The sequence below is a fragment of the Triticum aestivum genome, chromosome 1A, assembly GCF_018294505.1.
Source record: "Triticum aestivum cultivar Chinese Spring chromosome 1A, IWGSC CS RefSeq v2.1, whole genome shotgun sequence".
NCBI classification, from domain to species: Eukaryota; Viridiplantae; Streptophyta; class Magnoliopsida; order Poales; family Poaceae; genus Triticum; species Triticum aestivum.
The window spans coordinates 218,313,561-218,321,875 of record NC_057794.1 but is presented as its reverse complement, the minus strand read 5'-3'; the positions used below and the strand labels follow the sequence as shown (position 1 = coordinate 218,321,875).

General features: G+C 42.3%; 1 long non-coding RNA gene across 1 annotated transcript; it reads right to left on the bottom strand.

Moving 5' to 3' along the window:
* Positions 1 to 4,835: 4,835 nt before the first annotated feature.
* LOC123112021 (uncharacterized) lies at positions 4,836 to 6,846 on the bottom strand. The gene is made up of 3 exons (XR_006455047.1): positions 6,725 to 6,846; positions 5,234 to 5,317; positions 4,836 to 5,169 (listed from the first exon to the last, which is right to left on the bottom strand). It is a non-coding gene; the product is annotated as an uncharacterized lncRNA (long non-coding RNA).
* Between the last annotated feature and the right edge of the window lie 1,469 nt (positions 6,847 to 8,315).

The window sequence follows — 8,315 nt, the reverse complement described above, 5'->3', positions numbered from 1 at the left end:
TTCGATGAAAAGGGTCCTTATGAAGGGTAAATAGAAATTGGCATATCACGTTGTGGTTTTGGCATAGGTAACAAACGTTCTTGCTAGAAACCTATAGCAGCCACGTAAAAACTTGCAACAACAATTAGAGGACGTCTAACTTGTTTTTGCAGCATGTGCCGTGTGGCGTGATATGGCCACAAGGATGTGATGAATGATATATGTGATGTATGAGATTGATCATGTTCTTGTAATAGGAATCACGACTTGCATGTCGATGAGTATGACAACCGGCAGGAGCCATAGGAGTTGTCTTTATTTATTTATGAACTGCGTGTCAACATAAACGTCATGTAATTACTTTACTTTATTGCTAAAGCGTTAGCCATAGTAGTATAAGTAATAGATGACGAGACAACTTCAAGAAGACACAATGATGGAGATCATGGTGTCATGCCAATGACAAAGATGATCATGGAGCCCCGAAGATGGAGATCAAAAGGAGCAAATGATATTGGCCATATCATGTCACTATTTAATTGCATGTGATGTTTATCATGTTTTACATCTTATTTTCTTAGAACGACGGTAGCTTAAATAAGATGATCCCTCGTAATAATTTCAAGAAAGTCTTCCCCCTAACTATGCACCGTTGCGAAGGTTCGTTGTTTTGAAGCACCACGTGATGATCGGGTGTGATAGATTCTAACGTTCGAATACAACGGGTGTAAGCCAGATTTACACACGCAATACACTTAGGTTGACTTGACGAGCCTAGCATGTACAGACATGGCCTCAGAACACAGAAGACCGAAAGGTCGAGCATGCGTCATATAGAAGATACGATCAACATGAAGATGTTCACCGATGTTGACTAGTCCGTCTCACGTGATGATCGGACACGGCCTAGTTAACTCAGATCATGTTTCACTTAGATGACTGGAGGGATGTCTATCTGAGTGGGAGTTCATTGAATAATTTAATTAGATGAACTTAATTATCATGAACTTAGTCTAAAATCTTTACAATATGTCTTGTAGATCAAATGGCCCATGTTGTCCTCAACTTCAACGCGTTCCTAGAGAAAACCAAGCTGAAAGACGATGGCAGCAACTATACGGACTGGGTCCGGAACCTGAGGATCACCCTCATAGCTGCCAAGAAAGATTATGTCCTAGAAGCACCGCTAGGTAACGCACCTGTCCCAGAGAACCAAGACGTTATGAATGCTTGGCAGTCACGTGCTGATGATTACTCCCTCGTTCAGTGCGGCATGCTTTACAGCTTAGAACCGGGGCTTCAAAAGCGTTTTGAGAGACACAGAGCATATGATATGTTCGAAGAGCTTAAAATGGTTTTTCAAGCTCATGCCCGGGTCAAGAGATATGAAGTCTCCGACAAGTTCTTCAGCTGTAAGATGGAGGAAAATAGTTCTGTTAGTGAGCACATACTCAAAATGCCTGGGTTGCATAACCGCTTGACTCAGCTGGGAGTTAATCTCCCGGATGACGCGGTCATTGACAGAATCCTTCAGTCGCTTCCAGCGAGCTACAAGAGCTTTGTGATGAACTTCAATATGCAGGGGATGGAAAAGACCATTCCTGAGGTATATTCAATGCTGAAATCAGCAGAGGTGGAAATCAAAAAGGAACATCAAGTGTTGATGGTGAATAAAACCACTAAGTTCAAGAAAGGCAAGGGTAAGAAGAACTTCAAGAAGGACGACAAGGGAGTTGCCGCGCCCGGTAAGCAAGCTGCCGGGAAGAAGCCAAAGAATGGACCCAAGCCTGAGCCTGAGTGTTTTTATTGCAAGGGAAGTGGTCATTGGAAGCGGAACGGCCCCAAATACTTAGCGGACAAGAAGGCCGGCAACACTAAAGGTATATGTGATATACATGTAATCGATGTGTACCTTACCAGTACTCGTAGTAGCTCCTGGGTATTTGATACCGGTGCGGTTGCTCACATTTGTAACTCAAAGCAGGAGCTGCGGAATAAACGGAGACTGGCGAAGGACGAGGTGACGATGCACGTCGGGAATGGTTCCAAGGTCGATGTGATCGCCGTCGGCACGCTACCTCTACATTTACCTACGGGATTAGTTTTAAACCTCAATACTTGTTATTTAGTGCCAGCTTTGAGCATGAACATTGTATCAGGGTCTCGTTTAATTCGAGATGGCTACTCATTTAAATCCGAGAACAATGGTTGTTCTATTTATATGAGAGATATGTTTTATGGTCATGCTCCGCTGGTGAATGGTTTATTCTTAATGAATCTCGAGCGTAATGTTACACATATTCATAGTGTGAATACCAAAAGATGTAAGGTTGATAATGATAGTCCCACATACTTGTGGCACTGCCGCCTTGGTCATATAGGTGTCAAACGCATGAAGAAGCTCCATGCCGATGGACTTTTGGAGTCTCTTGATTACGAATCATTTGACACGTGCGAACCATGCCTCATGGGTAAAATGACCAAGACTCCGTTCTCAGGAACAATGGAGCGAGCAACCAACTTATTGGAAATCATACATACTGATGTGTGCGGTCCAATGAGTGTTGAGGCTCGCGGTGGCTATCGTTATGTTCTCACCCTCACTGACGACTTGAGTAGATATGGGTATGTCTACTTAATGAAACACAAGTCTGAGACCTTTTGAAAAGTTCAAGGAATTTCAGAGTGAGGTTGAGAATCAACGTGACAGGAAAATCAAGTTCTTGCAATCAGATCGTGAGGGAGAATACTTGAGTCACGAATTTGGCACATACTTAAGAAAATGTGGAATAGTTTCACAACTCATGCCGCCTGGAACACCTCAACGTAATGGTGTGTCCGAACGTCGTAATCGCACTCTATTGGATATGGTGCGATCTATGATGTCTCTTATCGATTTACCACTGTCATTTTGGGGCTATGCTTTAGAGACTGCCGCATTCACTTTAAATAGGTCTCCGTCAAAATCCGTTGAGATGACACCGTATGAATTATGGTTTGGGAAGAAACCTAAGCTGTCGTTTCTAAAAGTTTGGGGATGCGATGCTTATGTCAAGAAACTTCAACCTGGGAAGCTCGAACCCAAATCGGAAAAATGCGTCTTCATAGGATACCCTAAATAAACTATTGGGTATACCTTCTAACTCAGATCCGAAGGCAAGATCTTTGTTGCCAAGAATGGGTCCTTTCTAGAGAAAGAGTTTCTCTCAAAAGAAATAAGTGGGAGGAAAGTAGAACTTGATGAAGTATTACCTCTTGAACCGGTTAGTGGCGCTGCTCAAGAAAATGTTCCTGAGGTGCGTGCACCGACTAGAGAGGAAGTTAATGATGATGATCATGAAACTTCAGATCAAGTTGCTACTGAACTTCGTAGGTCCACGAGGACACGTTCCGCACCAGAGTGGTACGGCAACCCTGTCTTGGAAATCATGTTGTTAGACAACGATGAACCTTCAAACTATGAAGAAGCGATGGCGGGCCCAGATTCCGACAAATGGCTGGAAGGCATGAAATCCGAGATAGGATCCATGTATGAAAATGAAGTATGGACTTTGACTGACTTGCCCGATGATCGGCGAGCCATAGAAAATAAACGGATCTTTAAGAAGAAGACAGACGCGGATGGTAACGTAACCATCTATAAAGCTCGGCTTGTCGCTAAGGGTTATCGACAAGTTCAAGGGGTTGACTACGATGAGACTTTCTCACCCGTAGCGAAGCTGAAGTCCGTCCGAATCATGTTAGCAATTGCCGCATTCTATGATTATGAGATATGGCAAATGGACGTCAAAACGACATTCCTTAATGGTTTCCTTAAGGAAGAATTGTATATGATGCAGCCGGCAGGTTTTGTCGATCCTAAGAATGCTGACAAGTTGTGCAAGCTCCAACGCTTGATTTATGGGTTGGTGCAAGCATCTCGGAGTTGGAACATTTGTTTTGATGAGATGATCAAAGCGTTTGGGTTTACGCAGACTTATGGAGAAGCCTGCATTTACAAGAAAGTGAGTGGGAGCTCTGTAGCATTTCTCATATTGTATGTGGATGACATACTGTTGATGGGAAATGATATAGAATTCTTGGAAAGCATAAAGGCCTACTTGAACAAGTGTTTTTCAATGAAGGATCTTGGAGAAGCTGCTTATATATTAGGCATCAAGATCTATAGAGATAGATCGAGACGCCTCATTGGTCTTTCACAGAGTACGTACCTTGACAAGATATTGAAGAAGTTCAAAATGGATCAGTCAAAGAAGGGGTTCTTGCCTGTATTGCAAGGTACGAGATTGAGCACGGCTCAATGCCCGACCATGGCAGAAGATAGAGAAAAGATGAGTGTCGCCCCCGATGCCCTCGGCCGAGAACGTATCCTGTGAAACGGACGGACTCATGCACCAGGTGCACCACCAGGTTATGGGCCATTAGATTCGAAATCAAGGGGCAAGATGCATCTGTAAGGGGAGCTATTGGTACATTTGCAAAACAGACCTTCAAATCTAGCTTAATATATCGGATGGACCTCCCAAGGCTAGTTCGTCTACCTCGCTTTTCCTCTGTTCTGTACTACTACTCCAGGTCGCTCTGTACTACCGAGCTTCTGTTTTAAACAAGCTGAGGAATTTGACAAGTTGTGCTCTTGTATCAGCTAATCTAACTGTTGTGTGATTGCCCATTGCTGACTTTAGCAAAAATTACAAAAAAGTCAAATTGATTCTTCACGCAGTTGGAAAGCTCAACAATATTAAGAAGTACTGTATCAGATAAGCAGAGAAGCAGATGTGGCCTCTTTCCTAAAAAAAGTATCAGAGAAGCACATGTTGTTTTGCAACTGAACCAAAGATCTTTAGAAGCTTCCATGGAAGAACATCACGTCTTTTACATTGAGACATCACAAGCATACACATCAATTGTACAGCAACCGCCCTTCTAAACTACAAACAAGCCGCATACTAAATTTTGTTACCAAGTGTACTTTCTTGCTGATTACATGGTTCCAGAAAAATCGGAGTCTGAGACAACCAGACATGATCTGTACTAGTATGGGAGGTGACATTATCAGTTTCATGAGCTGCCAACTAGGAGACATATGAAGATGACTCCTACTCTGAAGATTATCCGGTCATGCCTTCAACTAATCGATTTGAAGATCAAAGGCAAAATATTGTTGGAGCATGAAAGATGGTCCTGAATCTGAATAATCACGGAATAGTCAGTTCTAGAGCAACCATAAAAAACATGATATAGAAATATTTACCTGCCAATGAGTGGTCGCGGAAGAGGCTTATGTGGCCTGACAATATGTATGTAAGTAATCTTGATATGTCATTCTTCACTGCAGCTATATAGTATAAACAGTCGTTATTGGGAAGCAAAGGATAGCGAGATGGAGGAAGGGACAATAACTCAAAATGGAAAACAGAGAAAAAGAGGTACAACAAGTTTGCATTCAGATTTCTGAAAAAAATATGATAATCTCATATCTTTTTGTCAAAAATAGCCCCAACATATTAGATGAAAACAATAAAGTGAAGTGTACCTGATAGAGGCAAAGGTGTCCCGTCTTTCGATGAGATGATGGATATCGCTTTGGTGGCAGTCGACTTTGACGATCCGACTACGAACGTGCGAGGACGTCGCGCCTTAGCAATCGCTAAACCAACTCCGAGAGGTTATTGGCCACGCCGGAGCACGATCAACCTGACCAGGAGGGTCTGTTTCCTGCGAGCAAACGAAGAACAAGCAAGAAACTGAGATTGCAATCTGGATATTGCGAATATAAGATGAAAGCTTTATTGATCAAGGTGGGGTTCTGTGACGCCTTTGTCTGGTCGTTGAACACAAACGAAGTACGCGAAGTTGCAGCTATAGCGAACTTTTAATCTAAACAAAACCCGAAGTCTAAACGATGCCCTAAGGGCTGTATATATGGAGGAAGAGGGGGGGAATTTCGTGGCCCTTGGTGGAGGGGTCCGAAATCAACCCTATCTCTTGTTTCCCCACACATATGTACTCTAAAAATAGCCTATACTTATGTATTTCGAAATTACATGGGCCTGTCCCAATAATAAGGTGACGCAGCACCTAAAATAGCCTCGGGACGAAATTTATGAAGTGGCATCTTGTATATTTCGTCCAAGGCTTCATGCACTCATTATGGTGGCTTCAAAGTCCTGAAATCATCACTTGTAACTCCGTTCTTTTTCCCCTTGTGCATGCCATCATCTCCATGCTTGTTCTTGCTCCAATGTTCATCCTTCTCCAAGCTAGGCCCTTCATTTGTAAGCAAAACAAATGTATCCAATTTAGGCAACATCATATTCTCATGAACATTAGAATCATTACCAAGAAACGAAAGTACCTGGTAATTTAGTTGGCGTGCACAAGCTCTAGTAATTGGTCCAGTATGTATAGCAGCAGGGGCTGTGGGTGTAACAATTGTATTGATGTCCTCATCAGTACCCAAATATTATATGAAATAAGTTGTTGTGATATTACCTCAAATTAAAATCAGTACCAATATCTAGTCATATAGTTTCTAAAACAAATCCTCCAGTACAGTGGCATGCAAATAAAGTGAGCATGAAATTTTATCCACTGAAGGGATCAATTTCGCAACCTAAATAAGATGATAATAAGGTACAAGGGTGTGCTTCCAAACCAGGGACATGCCACATATGCAACCAAGAGCAGGAAATGGCGATGCATCGTTTTATGCGTAATTCTTGGATGCAACAACTTTGGCTACCTGCCTTGTCAATGTCAAAAGCAGCTTCTGATTTGCATAAGAACATGAAGAATTGCAGCCCTGTTCGCGGTCCGCATCTTCAACAGATTTACCAGCTCCAGGCAATAAGACTCCATAATGACTTCCAACATAGTAATGAGCCAAGCCAAACTTTGGAGTGACACCCCATCTTGCAAATCCATTGAAACTAACATAGGTTATGAATCTCATAGCAATCACATAAGCAATCATAGGCAGCTCTATCCTCTATGCGAAACTAACATTGGATTGTATTTTACTAAAAATTTGCTACCAGATAAAACAGGGATCCCAAAGTATCACATTTATAGAATAAAAAGGTCAGTTCACTACTATATCATGTTTTCTCAAACAAATTATAGGGAACAATATATGAGGTTTTGCAACGGATTGTAAGGAACACCGACATTCTGCAAGTCATGGTTTAGTATACATTGTATATAGGAGACTGAAAAAACCAGTTTTGTCCAAAAGATGAACTACTGTAGATAATAAAATCAGGAAGATGAACTTGTTAATGCTTTCACGAAGTTCAGTTGAACATTGTAAAGTACAAGTTCTGTTTAATATTGTTTACGAATAAAGGATCCAAACAAGGAGTGCATCCCTTGTAATTTGCATGAATATCGTAGAAATATACTCGTAGCTCATACCTAAATATTGTGCTGACAGCGCACTATTCCAAATCTTAATCAATAAAAACATGCCTTTTGAGAAGAAGCATACAGACCTAGATCTAGATCTTTGAGCTGCTGTAGTTGGATAGTGCCACCGGCGGCGTTAGTGGTAGATTGAGTATGCCCTCACAACGAGGCGCTGCTGTGAAAGAAGAAATCGAGGCACTGCTTTCAACAAATCAGATCACCCATCTGGATTTCAGTGAGACGATGCTCCATTGGTACATGATTGAGAGAGATCAAGCGAAATTTACTAACCTATATGGCCTGTTGGAGTGGTACAAAAGAGGGAGAGAGAGAGAGAGAATACTGATTTTGGTGAAGATCTGAGATCAGTTCTTGAGCTTGCTGGACCTTAACAATAGCACCAGGCGGATGCACTGGTACAGAATCTGGCAAGGGGAAGAACACGATCTGGATATGGTGAGATCAAATCGCTACATTTAACTGCACCGCAAGGACTATTCTGCAAATGTGCCAGCAGTCCCATCATCTCACTGAATCCTGTCCCTCTATTTTGAATCCAATGGCCCATGTATCGCTGGAGCATTTGGTGCACCAGTTTGCTCGTTTCACCAGATACGTTCTCTGCCTCGGCCATAGGGTCTATCATGTATGCTATGCTGTGTACCAGACCTGATGTAAACCTTGCCATAAGTTTGGTAGGAAGGTACCAAAGTAATCCCGGCATGGAACACTGGACAACGGTCAAGAATATCCTGAAGTACCTAAAAAGGACTAAGGATATGTTTCTCGCTTATGGAGGTGATGAAGAGCTCATCATAAAGGGTTACGTCGATGCTAGCTTCGACACAGATCTGGATGACTCTAAGTCACAAACCGGATACGTGTATATTTTGAATGGTGGGGCAGTAAGCTGGTGCAGTTGCAAGCAG